Source organism: Pygocentrus nattereri, chromosome 7 (genome assembly GCF_015220715.1).
Source record: "Pygocentrus nattereri isolate fPygNat1 chromosome 7, fPygNat1.pri, whole genome shotgun sequence".
Lineage (NCBI taxonomy): Eukaryota > Metazoa > Chordata > Actinopteri > Characiformes > Serrasalmidae > Pygocentrus > Pygocentrus nattereri.
The window spans coordinates 6426873-6443954 of NC_051217.1; positions in this window are offsets into that span (position 1 = coordinate 6426873).

Sequence of the window (17082 nt, forward strand, 5' to 3'; positions counted from 1 at the left end):
ATAGTAGTTATCAGTGTCACTGCTAGGTGGAAAGAGGTACACCACCTAAAAAGGTCCAGCCAGGAGTGCTTCTATGGTCAGAAACTATCCACTGATGAAGGATTGGATGGTGACTAATGCACATTGTGCAAAGCAGCGGGTGGGCTACAACAGAATTATTTCATTCTTAAATGGTTCTTTACATGGTGAAATCGCTCTTCGGATTGATACAGAATACATTGCAAATGGTTCTATTTACAACCTTTATGAAAATGGTACTACATAGCACAAAAAAGGGTTCTGCTATTGTTACAATGTTAAGCTTTTACAATAGGAAAACCCTTTTTGATGCTATATAGTACCATTTCAAACATATACAACACATTCTCCATTAATCTGAAGAAGAATTTCTACATGCAGAGTAAGCATGCAAATGGTTCTTTGATTGTTCATGGTTCTATGCTGAACCATTCTCTTTACTACAGAAACCTTGAAGAGCCATCTTTTTTAAGTGTAGTAATTAGAAATCCTGGACGTTCTGCCGTGCCTGATCCAGTCAAACCAGTGCGACCCACCTTAACATACCACCACCATGTTTATGTCACTGCTGTGCTGAGAATGGTCCACCACTCAAGTAATGTCTGGACAGAGGTGGTCCATGATGATATCTTGTTGTTGAGGATCGTTGAGAAATTGTGCAGCAACAGATGAGCTATAGACAGTAATTTTATATGCACCGATTACGCCTATATGGTAGGCATTTATGAAAAGTAGGAACAAAAAGTGTGAATACAGTGTAGGTGGACATAATAAAGTACTGACTTAATGTGTGTGTCTTGTGTCTGCATATAAAGTATTGTGCAAAAATCTGCAACTCGCCCTCATTTATTTCAATTTTGCGCATCATTTAGCGTCGGATTAGTTGTAGTAAGCGTGTAAACGAAGATTTTCATCAGATTGTTGAGCAGAGTGAGAATAAACACCTCAGTCTGAATCTCTAATCCGATTGTTTTCAATCGGATTGGCAAAAATCTTTGTATGTAAACACAGACACTGATGGACAGGGTGGGCTACAGTTTGTAAATGTACACCTACAAAGTGCACTTACATGGTAGGCGCTTCTGGTAAAATGACAAAATGACAAAACAAAGAATCCGACAAAGTAGCAACTACATACAAAATCATTATGTGTAGAAGATTGAAGCCTGGGAAGTGGAGACCCACTCCTCTCCCATTAAGAATAGAGTCAATGTGCACTCCCTCCACTGATCTGTGGCAGGGAGGAAGCTTCCTCCCTCTATCCCTCTCCCACAGGTGACTTAGTGCGGATTTATCTCTCCCAGTTGTTAAATCCTCTGACAGCCCCCACCCTTAGAGATGACACAGAGAGTCAAAGCCCTCTCATTACCATCCATTCCGTAATATGTTTCACAGGACACGGTCAGTACTGACACAGAATCCTCTACTGACCTTTTCTCTCGACTCCTTTAAATGTGCATTTTAAATCAGTGTGTTAAATGAATTGTGCCACGTGCTCATTTGTTGTCTATAGTGAAGTATATTACCTAAAGAATGTTTGCCTTGTTTTAAAGTAAAAAAACCTGCAAACATTTTAACATAAAACCTTTTTAGATTATAGTGATATTTAGCATCATGTTCATCAAAGGGCCTTTCTTGTGATGAAGATCAGGATTTGCCTAAATAACAATTTAATAGTTTTCTTTTCCAATCTGTTGTTAAAAGCATGTGAAAGTCTTTTGGCCCAAATGTTGTTCTGCCAGTTCGGCTCACAACTTCAACACATGGTTGTACTATAAAAAGAGATTGTATGACTGAAAGAGGGGTGAGAACTCTGAGAACTCCCACTGGAGCGCTGTGCAGCTCCTTTGAGCTTGAAGACCACCCCTCCAACTTGATGAACAGAAGTAAGCCTGAAAGAGGACTGAAGAACAGGGAGGAGTTGGGGTGAAGGTGGGGTGCAAAAACTTCATCATAGGAAACACGGAGATGGAAAATTCCTAAGTTATAGGCTGTTAGATTAGGAGGAGCAGCTTAGAACATGGTCCACTTCTAATTAGTGAATTAAGCTGCAACAATTGCTGTAGAAAAGCATTGCCAATGGAATTGGATGATCTGTAGCAGCTGTATATGGGCCAAAGGTCACCATAACCCCATGCCAAGCATTGGATAGAGAGGTTTAAAGCCCTCCAGCAGAGGGATGGAGGGATGGAGCTCCATCCAATAATTCAGGGATGAGCTGGAGAGTAGTGATCCAGAACTAATCATCTGACAAGAGTGCCTGATCTCTTTAATGCTCTTGTGGCTGAATGCAATCAAATCCTCCCAACTAGAAGGAGGCAGGACTAAAAAAGATAAATGAGGAACAAGGCCGAGATAAAGTGGAGGTGTGTTGTAGTCACTTAATCATAGGAAATGTGATTGAGATGGAAATGTACTAATTTAGAGGACGTTAGATTGAAAGGAGGTGGCACATCAGGCATGTTCCTCCTTCCTGACTTCAATTATTTCATCACTCCATTCGCTGGCGACATATCAAGGGGATCAAATGTCAGTTGTGCAGAGTTTTGCAGTTTTTGCAAACATCAAAGGCAAAATTTCAACAGCGTTCTGTTTAATATGTTAGGTTATTCCAAATTGACTATGAAATTGCTTTTTTACTGTAAAAAGATTTGAAGAATTAAGTGTCCTCAAACATTTGATGGTCAGTGTATGTGCTGTAGGGGTAAATGCTTTCTTTTCTTTGGTTGTAAAGACGAACTAATTTATAAGCGAAGAAGGACTTACAAAGAAGGTGCGTCACAATGCAGTACAACTGTGTCTGTGTGTGTGTGTGTGTGTGTGTGTTATGTGGCTGTGACTGACTGGCTGCACACACTTTCCACATCCATCTCGCTTTACCAGCGATGAGTAAATAAAAAGCATTTCATCTCTGGACATAAAAAATGAATGAGGGTGTCATGCCTTTGTTCACGCTGCTTTCCAGCTCTTCTATTTAATGCTATCTATCTCCCTCTTTTTCTCCTCCTCTGTCTTTCTTCCTTCTTCTCTCCGGTTTGTTGTGCTGTATTTTTAGAGGATGTGCAGGTGATTGTTGCTCTGTTGCAGATGGGTTGTGGTAAGGTGTGTGTGTGAGTGTGTGTGTGTAGGAAGTGACGAGGGGAGAGGCCTGGGGGCAGATGCTCTCTCACTCTGTGTGAGGATCTGAGCTGTCAGAGACATAATTGTTCCCGCTGAGCTCCTGATTAGGACAAAAAGGAAGAGAGAACGCCTCAAGCATGACTACTGCAAGTTTACTTTACCAACAGGTCAGAAACCACAGAGCTCCCACTGTGTGTGTACATGTGAAGGCGTGAGTGTGTTTACTGCTCTTGACAGGAGCAGCAAAGCAGTCTTGACTTTGTTACATTCTAACATGCCATGTGCTCAGGTACTCTAGTACTCTGTCCGAGGAAATAGGCGAATACTGAAATCACTGCTTGGGTATTTGTTGTGTTTCATCACAGTAATACAGAGAAAATACACAAAACCATAAAATGGAAAGTATTGCTTATGTTTGCCAGTAAGTATGCTATACTTTGCTTCACTTTATGGGGGTGTTTGGTCCACAATATTTGATTTTTAACAAAAACGTACGATAAGTGACTTGATGATGAGTGACCACATTTACATCAATCAGACATAAATGCCAGTTGTGCTTTCAGTTTTGCAGACATAAAAGGCAAAATCTAAACAGCCTTCTGTTAAATATGTTAGGTTATTCCAAATTGATTATTAAATGCTAATTTATTGTAAAAAGTTTTGAACATCGATCAGGCCTCCTGGTTTCTATGCTCATTGTCTATTTTATCAGCTCCACTTACTGTATAGCTGCACTTTGTAGTTCTACAATTACAGACTGCAGTCCATCTGTTTCTCTGATACTTTGTTAGCCCCCGTCTACCCTGTTCTTCAGGGATCGGGACCCCCATGGCCCCTCACAGACCAGGCACTATTTGTGTGGTGGATCATTCTCAGCACTGCAGAAACACTGACGTGGTGGTGGTGTGTTAGTGTGTGTTGTGCTGGCCTGAGTCGATCAGACACAGCAGTGCTGCTAGAGTTTTTAAACTCTTGTCCACTCAGTGTCCACTCCATTAGACACTCCTACCTTGTCAGTCCACCTTGTAGATGTAAAGTCAGAGATGATAGCTCATCTGCTGCTGCACAGTTTGTGTTGGTCATCCTCTAGTCTTTCATCAGTGGTCACAGGACGCTGCCCACAGGACACTGTTGGCTGGATTTTTTTGGTTTGTGGACTATTCTCAGTCCAGCAGTGACACTGAGGTCAATACTCATTTACATTTACAGAATACAGTAGACCCCCTTATCCAGAGCAACTTACAAGAAGTGCTTTGTCTATCTAGAGAAAGTATCTTTGATAGTTACTGATAGGTTAGGGAGAAAGCCAGTCCTGAGTGCAGAAACAAAAAGAAACAAGAAGAAACAAAGTCATTGTTGATACCCAGAGACAAAGAAACACAGATGAACACAGAGCAGTGCAATATAATAAAAACACATCAGTGCAGAACAATACATGACAATCAATACTTAATACTCCAGCAGCACTGCTGTGTCTGATCCACTCAGACCAGCACAACACACATGAACACACCACCACCACATCAGTGCTGAGAATGAGCCACCACCCAAATAGTACCTGCTCTGGGAGGTTCTATGGGGGTCCTGACCACTGAAGAACAGGGTAAAAGGGGGCTAAAAAAGTATGCAGAGAAACAGATGGACTACAGTCTGTAATTGTAGATCTACAAAGTGCACCTATATGGTAAGTGGAACTCATCAAATGGACAGTGAGCGTAGAAACAAGGAGGTGGTCTTACATTTATGCCTGATTGGTGTGAGACTTCAGAGGAATAAAGAGTGAAAACTGATCAATGTTGAACAAAAGCAGAACTTATGTTCAGCATTTAAAAGCTATTTGCTGAAATGGATGACCTACTCTAATCAGGGCAGAATACAATCAGTTTGCAAACAATATAGAATACAATCCAGTTAAAACAAGTTAGTCAACAGTAACCAGCAGTGCAGCCAGTGGTAACGGTACAATGGGGCCTAAAGGGCCTCAACTCCCACGTACATTCTTCAGCGCTGAATCTAATAGCTTCTCATTACTCTGGTAGGAGAAGTATTCAGAGATATTATCAATGACATTAGCAATGATTAGCAATGCTAATAACTGTCAGCATTTTTTAGATGAATGCGGGGAGTATTGTTATGTTGATTAAGCAAATGAATAGGGCCTGTTTAAGCAAAAAGATCACAGAGCACAGTATTGCTTGTAATATTAAGTACATGCAATAACCACAAATGGTTATCCAACATGGCACAATTATAAGGCATAAATGCTAGAAATAACCAGCATATTAAAGTTATAGTGGTCATTATTGCTCCTGTATGCAAAGAAGGGATATGTATTTTACGTTTGTATTGTGTGTTTGTATTCATTTTTATAAAGAGGAATGGACAAGAGGAGGAATAAAAGAAGCTGGTGAAGGATGTTGATTGACGTAAGCTGAACCAGCTTCAGCTAATCATCAGTAAGACTAAGGAGATGGTCACCATTGGTGGAGTAGATATGGAGATGGTAGGGACATACAAATATCTGGATATGCACTTGGACACCAAACTGGATTGGAACTGTAACACTCATGCTGTGTGCAAGAAATGCCAGAGCCGCCTGTCCTTCCTGAGGAGGCTGAGGTCTTTTGGTGTTTGCCCGAAGCTCCTATGGACATTCTAAGAGTCTGTTGTAGCGAGTGCTTTATTCTATGTTGTTGTGTTCTGGGGCAGCAGCATTAACAAAAGTGCTCTGAACAAATTAAACAAACTTATTAGGAAGATCTGTTGTAGGAGTAAAGTTCTTTGGAGGTTGTGGCAGAACAAAAGACTCTTAACAAGTCATCTTTGACAACACTCTATGTGACTCTTATTAGTCCCACAACAGGGAAATTTCACCTCCACATTTAACCCATCCAGGCAGTGAAACACCACATACACTCTAGTGAACACACACACTAGGGGGTTGTGAGCACACTTGCCCGGAGCGGTGGAGAGACCTATCCACAGCACACGGGGAGCAGTTGGGGGTTAGCTGTCTTGCTGAAGGACACCTGAGTCATGTACTGTCAGCTCTGGGGATCAAACCCGTGACTTTCCAGTCACAGGGCCGGTTCCCTAACCTCCAGCCCATGACTGCCCCTCACACTCTCTGCATGCTACACTGGAAAAAGAGAGAAGCACATTCAGTGGTAGGCTGTTACAGCTGTGTTACACTGTGTTAAAGAGCGGTGTGTAAGATCTTGCTGTAAGGCTCTACAAGTCTACTACAAGTCTCTAATGCTGAGATGGTACTGATCTCCTACTGTCTGAACTGTGCTAAATCACATCACTATATCATCTCTCTTCTTAATACACACTGTGCAATACATCATAACCTGCTACTGTAATGACACTTTCACTGCGCACTTTACAAGATTTTGGAGTGTGTTTGTGGGAATTTTTGCCCATTCATCCAGAAGATCATTTGTGAGGTTACACACTTATGTTGGTCAAGTTGGCCCGGCTCGCAATCTCTAGTTCTTCCCAAAGGTGTTTGACAGTGTTGGTTCATCCACACTAAACTCACTCAGCCTTGCCTTTATAGACTTTGCTTTGTGAACTGCGGCACAGTCATAATGGAACAGAAAAGGGCCTTCCCCAAAATGTTCCCACAATGTTGTATGCATACAATTGCCCAAAATGTCTTGGTCTGCTGAAACTTTAAGATGTCCCATCACTGGAACTAAGAGGCCTAGAGCAACCCCTGAAAAACAACCCCACAGCATTATCCCTCCTCCACCAAACTATACAGTTGGCACAATACAGTCAGACAGGTAACGTTCTCCTGGCATTTGCCACACCCAGACTCGTCCATCAGACAGCCAGATTGAGAAGCACAATTCATCACACCACAGAATACGTTTCCACTGCTCCAGAGTCCAGTGGCGGTGTGCTATACACCACTCCATCCAACACTTGGCATTGTGCCTGGCAATACATGGCTTGCATGCAGCTGCTCGGCCATAAAAGGTTGCTGTGGTTCCTAAATGCTTCCACTTGCCAATAATACTCACAGTTGATTGTGGAATATACAGGAGGGAAGAAATTTCACAAGCTGACTATGGAATCCTATTACAGTAACATGCTTAAATTCAGTGAGATCTTTACAATGACCAATTCTTTCACAGATGTTTGTAAAGGCTGCATGGCTAGGTGCTTGACTTTATACATCTGTGACAAAGGGACTGAATGAAACACTTGAATTCACTAAATAAGAGGTGCTTCCCAAAACTTTTGTCCATATAGTGTATATAACACATTTAAGGTATATGCATTATATGTGTTATTGTACAAAAGGCGCAAAAGTTTTAGACATCTGAGATATCTTTAAAAATGCATAAATTTCTACCATAGACATTTATTTGCCCAGAAAAACAATATTAGAATAAATGCAAATAATATTAATACAGTAAGTAGACATTTATGTCATTGTGTTTACTTAACAATTTCCAAAGATGTCCTTGTGGAAATTGAATATTATTTACAGTTATCATCTAACAGCTGATTTGGCTAACTAATGATATATTAAATGAAATAAGTTGTGCTCCTGGTAGATTTGAACAAATCTGTGTGATGACAGGAACCAAACTTGTGATCTTCTTACCAGCTCACAAAATCAGCTGCTTTTTGAAAAAAAAAAAACTATTCTTGTTACATGTTACTATATGTGTTTATTTGTTTTTATAATGTCATATGGTGTTTCCACCAGCAACAACACATGTATTGAAGTAAATTGATTTGAGTAAGTAGCTTAGGTGCCTAAGACTTTTGCACAGTACTATGTGTGTATTTGACTCTATGTCCTCACAACGTATAAAAACACACATGTGTGTGTTTTCAACAGGAAGGAGAAAAATATTTCAGTGTGTGATGAGAAGCAGAAAGCTGCATCTCTCTGGGTTTGTGCTCTCTTTCACTAGTGGCAGAGAGCAGGTGAGAGTACAGCCTGAGCCATGCTGTGTTTAAACCTTTATCTGCCTGTGTGCCCAGATTTATGTGATCCTGCCCCCCATCTGCAACCCTGAGGCACTGCTCCTCACTGAAATTCCACAAGCTTACTCTTTTACAGAAGAAGAGCACTAGCTATCTGATCCTGGAGCTTTGTCTCTAATCAGTCTGTGTCTTTGGAACTTTTCTGCAGTACAGACAGGAAGAGTGGAAAGAAAGGGACGACTTAACACCTTCCGTTATCATATTGTGATAGGCTGCGGAATTCCATTCGCACTGCAGAAGGTGTTAGTAGTGGCTTTGATTCCAGCATAACACCAGCCTGGAAAGGAAGAAAAAAATCAGACATACAGAACTGTAGCCTCACTGTGTTCTGATGTTCCGCCTGCATGTTCCCTTAGAGCTCCAACAAGTGCAGACATGGCCATCTCTCTGTGCCACCCACATGGACGCCCAAGTCGGAGGTAATTATGGACGAAAAGAGCATGTTGTTGCTGTCTCCTGCTTTTGTGTCTTGCAGAATGGAGGATGCTAGCGTATGGCGGTGTGCATTCATGTTTTATTGAAGACGGGCGGATCACCTAGGCCACCTTATTACTAACTCGCCCGGAAAGAGCCAGCCAGCCAATCAGCAAAGCAACAGGACAGCATCCAGCACATCTCCGCTACAATTACCAGCACCCAGACATGTGTATGCACACAAACTTGCACTTTCACACACCTACGCTCACGCAGTCTCGCTTTATTTTGCTGTTGCTAACTTTATCTAGATCACACAGGGATGCACAGTCACACCATCAAAAACACATGTGGCCATAAAAATCACATCATTAATCTCCAGCAACACACACACACACAGTCATTCATCACCTAGCCAAGGACACACAGACCTGTGATCAATATCTGCCTGTAATGAGTGAAGCTGAGACCACACACACACACACACACTATAGCACACAACCACACAACTCACCAGAAGTTCATCAGTACTCATCAGGAACATGATTAAACCAACGCACAGTGAGAGGGGAGCCTATCAGCACTTAATTACATGGCCAGGTAAGTCCAACTACTGGCCAGTAATAATGAGTAAGGATTACACTTGTCTCTCTGAACTGCCTTTACCACTGACATAGCCACTGTTTCAATTTGGGGGGGGGGCTGCACTAGCAATGATTAAGGCCTTGACATGTTGATAAATGTGACCATCAAGGAGGCCCCTTTATTACTTTATTATAGAAAAAAAATCATTACATATTAAACACAACACATGACTGCTTATCTTTAGTCACTGTAGCATCGGACCATAGCCAGAAATGACTAATTAACCAACGGCCAACTTTTACAGCACTAAAAACTAAGAACTGGTTGAAGGCTGTGATGTTCGTGTTGACTTTTTTCAGAGTATTGCTCATTGTTTTCTTTACAGTGCTCAATTACTAGTACTTGCTAGGGATGGCTGACACCAGGCTAATATCCTGATACCAATACTAATAAGGGATTGTTTGTGATTTCTACAGAAAAAAACAGCAAAAAATGGGTATTAAAAAATTTGGTTACTTCTGCATTAGTATTAGTGGTCTATATTTCAGTATTGATCCACCCCTGTTACTCACTAACTAGCTCAGTGGCCTGTGATAACTACCTCAGCTAAGATCTCATCATGAAGAGAATCGGTTGCAGGGAGTCCATTCCAATGTTTAAAAATTTTAAATGAATTCAAATCTGTTTTGTGAAAATCTCTGAGGATGACATGACACACTTGGACTGTATGCGACTCACCATGCGGGGCATACAGAACAGAGGAACTGAACCTCTATTACATTTTAGTTATTAGTTCTAGAGTAGTTATGAAAGCCCTCTGTCAGCATAGTGCCAAACAAGTGAAAAAACTTCTTTTGTGATATTTTAAAATATTTTTGAACATCCTTTCTAGTTTTTCCGTGCAGATTTTTTTTATGTGCATTTCAAAATTCCCATACAAGACATGGACGGCGAACCAGGGTAATCCATCCATCCATCCATCCATCCATTTTCTTAGCCGCTTCTCCGTCAGGGTCGCGGGGGGGGTGCCGGAGCCTATCCCAGCAGTCTTCGGGCGGAAGGCAGGATACACCCTGGACAGGTCGCCAGTCCATCGCAGGGCAGACAGACAGACACAGACAGTCACTCACACACTCACACCTAGGGGCAATTTAGCACGTCCAGTTGGCCTGACTGCATGTCTTTGGACTGTGGGAGGAAACCGGAGGAAACCCACGCAGACACGGGGAGAATATGCAAACTCATGTGTTTATGATAGCAGTAAAAAAAAATAAAGCATCTTTCTGTGTCTGTTTGTGGGCCTGAGAGTAGCATGCAGCCGTGTAAACACTGCCATGGTGACAGTATCTGCTAAAATATTTTGTCTATTTTATTTATTTAAAGAGTAAAACGAATGAAAGAAAACAGCACCAATTTGCCAATGATGACATTTTAGTGGCATCTGACATTTTTTAATGATCAAAAATCTGAGGGGGACTGACTTTCAAGTGGCAGGGCCTAGGTCCCCCTCAGGCCCCCTGCAGCAATGCTCCTGGCCAATACACTTTCAGTACTGCTCACAGGAACATACACCAGTACCCCTGTAATCAGCTGGGTTGTAGTGGGTGTGTTAGAGCAGAGAAAACATTAAAATGTGCAGAGAAGGGGATACAACAGGATTCGGATTGGGAAACAGTGATATTCTCAAAGTTGTAAGAGAGGATAAAGAAATTTTGTGGGCCTAAGCTATGAAAAAATTGAAGATTTTATATAAATATTGATGAGAGCTTTATCGAGATGCCAACTCAGGCAAGGTGACTAGAATGAGGTGAGGTGACTAGCTAAGTAATTATCAGCTGGCTGGAGTGAGACTGGAGTGAAATTCTCAGTTTTGAATGCACATGTGCTCGGTTATAATTAAACTGCTTAAATTGCTAATTTGAACTACAGCCCATAATCATTAGCAGGTAGTCTTGTGTTTGTGTTAAATAAGTTTGCTCAGTGCTCACAAACATACAGCTCACCAGGCAGTCAGTCGCCACTCTCCTCCTCATATTGTTTATTCACACATGATCTATCATGTGAGAGACAAGCATTAAGCAGAGTTGACACAGAGTTGTGCAATTATGCATCACACAGTTGAAAAAAATCTAAATTTATTGAACAGCTGACATTAGGCTACTTTTTGACATCCTGTCGCTGTAGAATATCAGACAACATATAATCTATATTTCTTGAATTATGAAAAACATGATTAGGGTTTTTCCTATGATGGGTGGTTTTCAGCTTTCATTGCTTGAGTAAATTAGTTGTATTATAGCTCAAATTACAGTTGGCAAAAATGAAGAAAATATATCCAAATATTAACTAACTTTATATCAATTACCTAGCTGCTCCCATTCCTCCCTAACTTTCCATCTCACTGCATGACAGGAATATGCAATAATTGGCCCAAAAAAATTGCAAATTAAAGATTAGCTTTTTTTTATTTGTTTATTTTTTTACATGTTAATGCAAGGCCTATGTGGTTGTAAGGTTATAGGTTTGTGCATGAACCTAATCAAGCTATCAATTGCTATTGATTAGCAAGTCCTTGATTATCTAGATCAGGTGTGTGAAGTGTGAGTTTTGGAGGTGAAACCTGTAGTTTAGGTACAACTCCAGGATGATTAGTGATTTTAAAGTCTGTGTTTAGTTTAGTACATTGAATTTTTTTGGTTCTGAAGAACTCAGTGACTTGACATGTGCCACAGTTCATAGGACGTCAACTTTCCCGCAAGTCAGCTCATTGAATTTCTGCCCTGCTAGATCTGCCCTGGTCAACTGTAAGTGCTATTACTATATAATGGCACTGGAAGTGTCTAGGAGCAATGACAGCTCAGCCACAGACCTGTAGACCACACAAACTCTCGTTGGACCTGTAGTCTACAGAAAACACTTCCCTCCATTTTGATGAATATGTAGCAATTGGCCAAAACTTAGAATGATAAAGATTCAAACTTGCTTATTTATTTGTTTTTGTTTTTTTAACATGTTGATGCGAGTTTGATGTAGTATGTAGACATTGCTTAAAAACCATACCATCCACTTCCCAGTCCATATCAGGAAACTAAGGTGCAAAAAAATCTAGTCCTTCTGTTGGGAGTGTGAAAGCAAAAGAGCGCTAAAACAAAGAAAGAATCCGTTTTGATTGCAATTCCCATCACCCTGCATGACTGACCTGTTGGGATTCTGAGTAGTGAGCACTTCTCTCAGCAGGACACTGGAGCATACAGCAGTCTGGGATGAGCGCTGATTGAACACTTTCTCCCACCATTAGCCACATTTGTATGTGTGAGGTAATCAAGGTTATCTGTTTAAATGTGCTGCAGGCTGCTAGCTGTCTCATAAATCCACCCGCACAATTAATGGTCACATTAACACAGGCCTTTAGCTGTTTGATATTTAAATGGAAAATCTCACCATTGATCTCCTTCCTCTCTGTCTCTCTCACTTTCTCTCTCTGCTTCTTTCACAGGGGTTTGTCTTGCTCACAGGTTTGATGGCAGCATTCCAGCTGTGCTTTGATCATCTGCCCTCAAATTGTACTTGTGCTTGTACGGTTTCAGTTTATCTGAAAAAGCTCCTCAAAAGGTCTTGGGCTTTTTTGCCTTTTCGAAAAGATGCAGCGGCAGACTTTACTGTATAGGCAGCAGTGCTACTCTTTGCTATGAAGAGAGAAAGTTACAACTATTGGGAACTAAAACAGACTAAAGTAGACTCAGTCATGCACTATATGGCCAAAAGTATGAGGACACTCCTCCTAATTAATCAGTTCAATGTTTCAGCCACATCCATTGATAACAGCTAGATCAAATCAAGCACAGAGCAATGCAATCTCTATGGTCAAACACTGGCAGTATGAGTGGTACTGTTGCACTGATATAGCATTGTCATATGATGTCACCTTTCCCGCAAGTCAGTTTATAAAATTTCTGCCCTGCTGGATCTGCCCCAGCCAACTGTAAGAGCGATTATTATGAAATGGAAGTGTCTAGGAGCAACAACAGCTCAGCCATAAAGCTGTAGACTATGCAGACTCAGGTTGAGTAGCAGACCTCTAGTCTACAGAAAACACTCTGCACCATTTCAAGTCAATGGATGGGCTAAATTGCCACTGGCTGAATGGAAAGACAAATGCAAATGTGATTATTATTTTGATGTCTTAATCATGATGAATTCAAACTGCAGTGTTTTTGCAACTCAATTTCCACATATGGGGTGTATGGGCTGAGGTGTGAATGGCAAATTTTGAAACTTTAACCATGTTTGCTTAGCACATTGAATTCATAAAATAAAAGTGTGGAATTTATATTGTGTAATATGTTAACAACGATTCAGTGTATTGGAATAAAATTTGGTTTTCCGTGAAATGGGCCATTTAACATTTATTCTTCATTTTAGCTGAAAAGAACAGTACTTTCAGTCTGTCAGTTTCTAGACTCAAATATCTGATATCTATTGCTTTATTTTGTCAGTTTCATTCTGATTGGCTGGGTACACCTATCCTTGCACTGGGTTTAACAGAAGACACATTTCTGTATGCAGTGAAAACTATTTCAGAGTAAGATACAATTGCTGGATGAAAAAAGTTTAGAAATTTCACAGCATTTTCTTTAAAAGTTGTTTAAGAATTCAGTAGCTAGGAAATGAGATATTCTGGCATGTTTATGGCACATTCTACTTTTGAATAGCCCCACTTGAATGCCCCTAAAGCTCAAAATACCTCTGTGATTCATACTGAATGCTTCAGCAAATGGGCATGCACTGTGCCTGACTCAATTTTACTACTGATAACCCTAATAGCTGAGCGCCATGCACCTAACAGAAGCCAGGCTTCAGAAGAAATTAGTCTGAATAGTGTTCATGCCAGCAGCCGGTAATGTGCTTGCTGGTGTGCTAGCCAACCCAAGGGCTGCTAGCGTAACGCTCAGTTAGGCAAAGCACACATGCAATCCTGCTTTCCATTCTGGCACTCCTCCTGATCACCTATATTGTTTACATGCTTGCTCTGGCAAATAGCGATGAGAAGATTAGCATTTTTAATTCAATCTTTGAGAGTGCAGTGGAGTGAACAAATCAAACAGTAAGCTTTTTACAGCTTCTACTAGACTCTGGAGAGCATGTCTGGATCTTCTATTTAGTTATAACAATAAATAAAAAGAACCCAAAGAAACAAATAACACAAACATCTATTTAGTTTTTCATCCATTTATATAAAAAAGTGATCCAACATTGTATATTTCAGTTGGCAAAAGTATGTAGACCTCTAGAATGAGCAGTTCAGTTTAATAATAATTCAGAGCAGGAAGTTCAATCATTTGGGTGACCCTTCCCTATTTAAAAAATATCAACCTGAGGCTTTGCCATCAAAGTCTGGTCTTTACCCCAACATGTGTTAGTGTATGCATTGTCTCAGTCAAAAGAGATTTATGAGGACCTCAGAAAAATATTTGCCTTTTTAGGCAAAGAGGGTCCAAAACTATTTCTGACGAGTTTGGACTTCATCAAGCTCTTGTCAGGAAGATTCACCAGTTTTGTTATCCTTGTCTGAAGTGGTCATTCAACAAAAATGACTCCAACAGTAAGGCATCTAGTAGTCCACCATCAGGCAAGCACTGAAAAAGAAAAGTATGTATGGAATGATAGCATGGAGAAAGTCACTGCTTTCCAGAAGAAATATTGCTGCCTATTTAAAGCTAAAGAACAGTTGGGTGAGCCAAAAAAAAATGTTCAAATAATATTGACAGATGAGGCAAAAACAGATCTTCATGGCTTCAATGAGAGATACTGTGTTTTAAAAAAACTGAACACTTCATCCCTGCACAAGGGCCTCATCTCGACTGTGAAACTGGTGGCAGTTTCATGGTTTGGGGCTGTTTTACTGCGATTGGATCATTACAGGTTGCCATTTGATAGAGCTAGGAATTCTGGATTGTATCAAGAAGAATGTTTGGCACCCAAGCGTGAACCTGTAAAAAGCACCCTGAACTCTTGCCCCGTACTGTAGTTAACTTTAGCTTGATAGGGTTCAAACATCAACAGAAGTGGGTTTTTGCAGAAAGACAATGACCTTAAAAACAGCAGTTAGTCAACAAAGAATGGTTTAAACAGAAGAGATGTTGCGTTTTGGAATGGCTAAATCAGAGTCCTGACCTGAAATAGAAATGTTGTCCACCAACATAACACAGCTGAAGCAGCTCTGTAAGGAAGAACAGGCCAAGATTCCTCTAAGTCAATGTGAAGGTTATATGAAAGTTTTCCAACCTACTTTTATCCCTTTAATTAAACTGACTGTTTTTGTTACTGTGCCTTTAAGACACAATAAGTAAATGGTCTCTATCCTGATTGGTTGCCTTGTGTTGGTCCATATTTAAAAATCAGTTCAGGCTGAAACACTTCTTATAACATCAGCATGAATGACCAGAGCTAAACTGCTGTAGGCAAGTAGGCAGATATATGAAAAACCATTGGTTTTTATGATGTCACAAAAACTGTACATTCAAAACTGGCTCTTTTGCAGCTTAATTTCCATCTGCAGACCATACAGACTGGAGAGTATATGGCTTGTTTTCAAAATTTGTTTACATACCACAACAAAGTTACTTACTAAAAAACCAAGACCTTTTGATTTTCTTTTAAAGCATGCCTGCCTTTACTAAAAACATGAAGTTATTGTATCAACGAAATTCATTTACACCACGCATCCCCATTCAAATGTATAGAGTCAAGGCAGCAAATACAGGCTTTATTCTGTCAACATAAAATGCAATTGTAATTATGCCTCACATTATTTTCAGCTTGTAAGTCAAACTGGTTTGTTTTTTGGATTGTTCACACTTTTCCACACAAAATGCTCCAGCCTGTAGTTTTGGCCTTAGCAGTGCAACTCATAGCTAAAGACAACAAGAGGTCATTAAATAAATTTCCCATCTGCAATTGTTGCCTTCCACTTGGCTTGAAGTGATAGCACTGCGATATGGATTGTTTTCGACTAATGGGTAGTGAAAATGGGTGACTCATTATTTTTAATGCGTATATTAAATCGCTCCATTTGAGCACCATGCAGTCTTTTAACCGGCCAAACACACTGTGGTATTAAAGTGCGAGCATGCGGGAGAGTGTGGTGCCTGGGGAGAGCCGCACCGTGCGCTCCTCTGCTTTTCATTCTGGTTGCAAGGCCTAATCGTGCCGAGGCCACTGCTCGGAAAAGATTTTAATTTGTTTACTCTGATCAGTGACAGTGGCCCTTGATGTGGAAAGAGAAGTGAGGGGGGAAAAAAAGGGCCGGTTGAAGCTTAATAGTGTTTGTGTCTGGCTCTGGCCCAAGTGGCCATAGTAGACAAATTGTTATCATTTTTCAATTTACATCAGGCAGTTAGTTAGCAGGCCTCACAAGTTTTCCTGTGCTTCTTGATTGCCTGACTCCCAGCTGCACTCGCACCTCCTAACAAATGATATTTTCCTCTGCATTTTCCATCAAGATGTGTTTTAATTAAGTCTCCTCTCCATAGTCCCCAGTGGGGGCTCTAATCAAATCATCCGAGCGTCCCTCCTTCCTCGGCTGGTTTGCAAGGGATAGGCCAGCATCTGTTTCATTCCCCTGCTTAGATACTGTCCTGTCACACCACTGTCAGGGGGTAAAAAGAGTGAGGACATCCACAGGTCAGGCCAAATATTGTACTCTACTATTCAGGTCTCAACTGTGTAATGCACCTCAGTGTAATTAAAACCTCTACAAATCTATAAAATGATAATCAGCAAAGATTTCATTACACAAAACAAGAGCAGTACAGAGTGTCGCAAAGGGTATTTAATCTTGCCTCTGTGGTCGTTCTCTGAGAACTGCAATAAATCTTGAATGTAACAAAATACCCACACAAGGCTTCAGTTAAAAGGCTTTTTGTTCAGTACAGC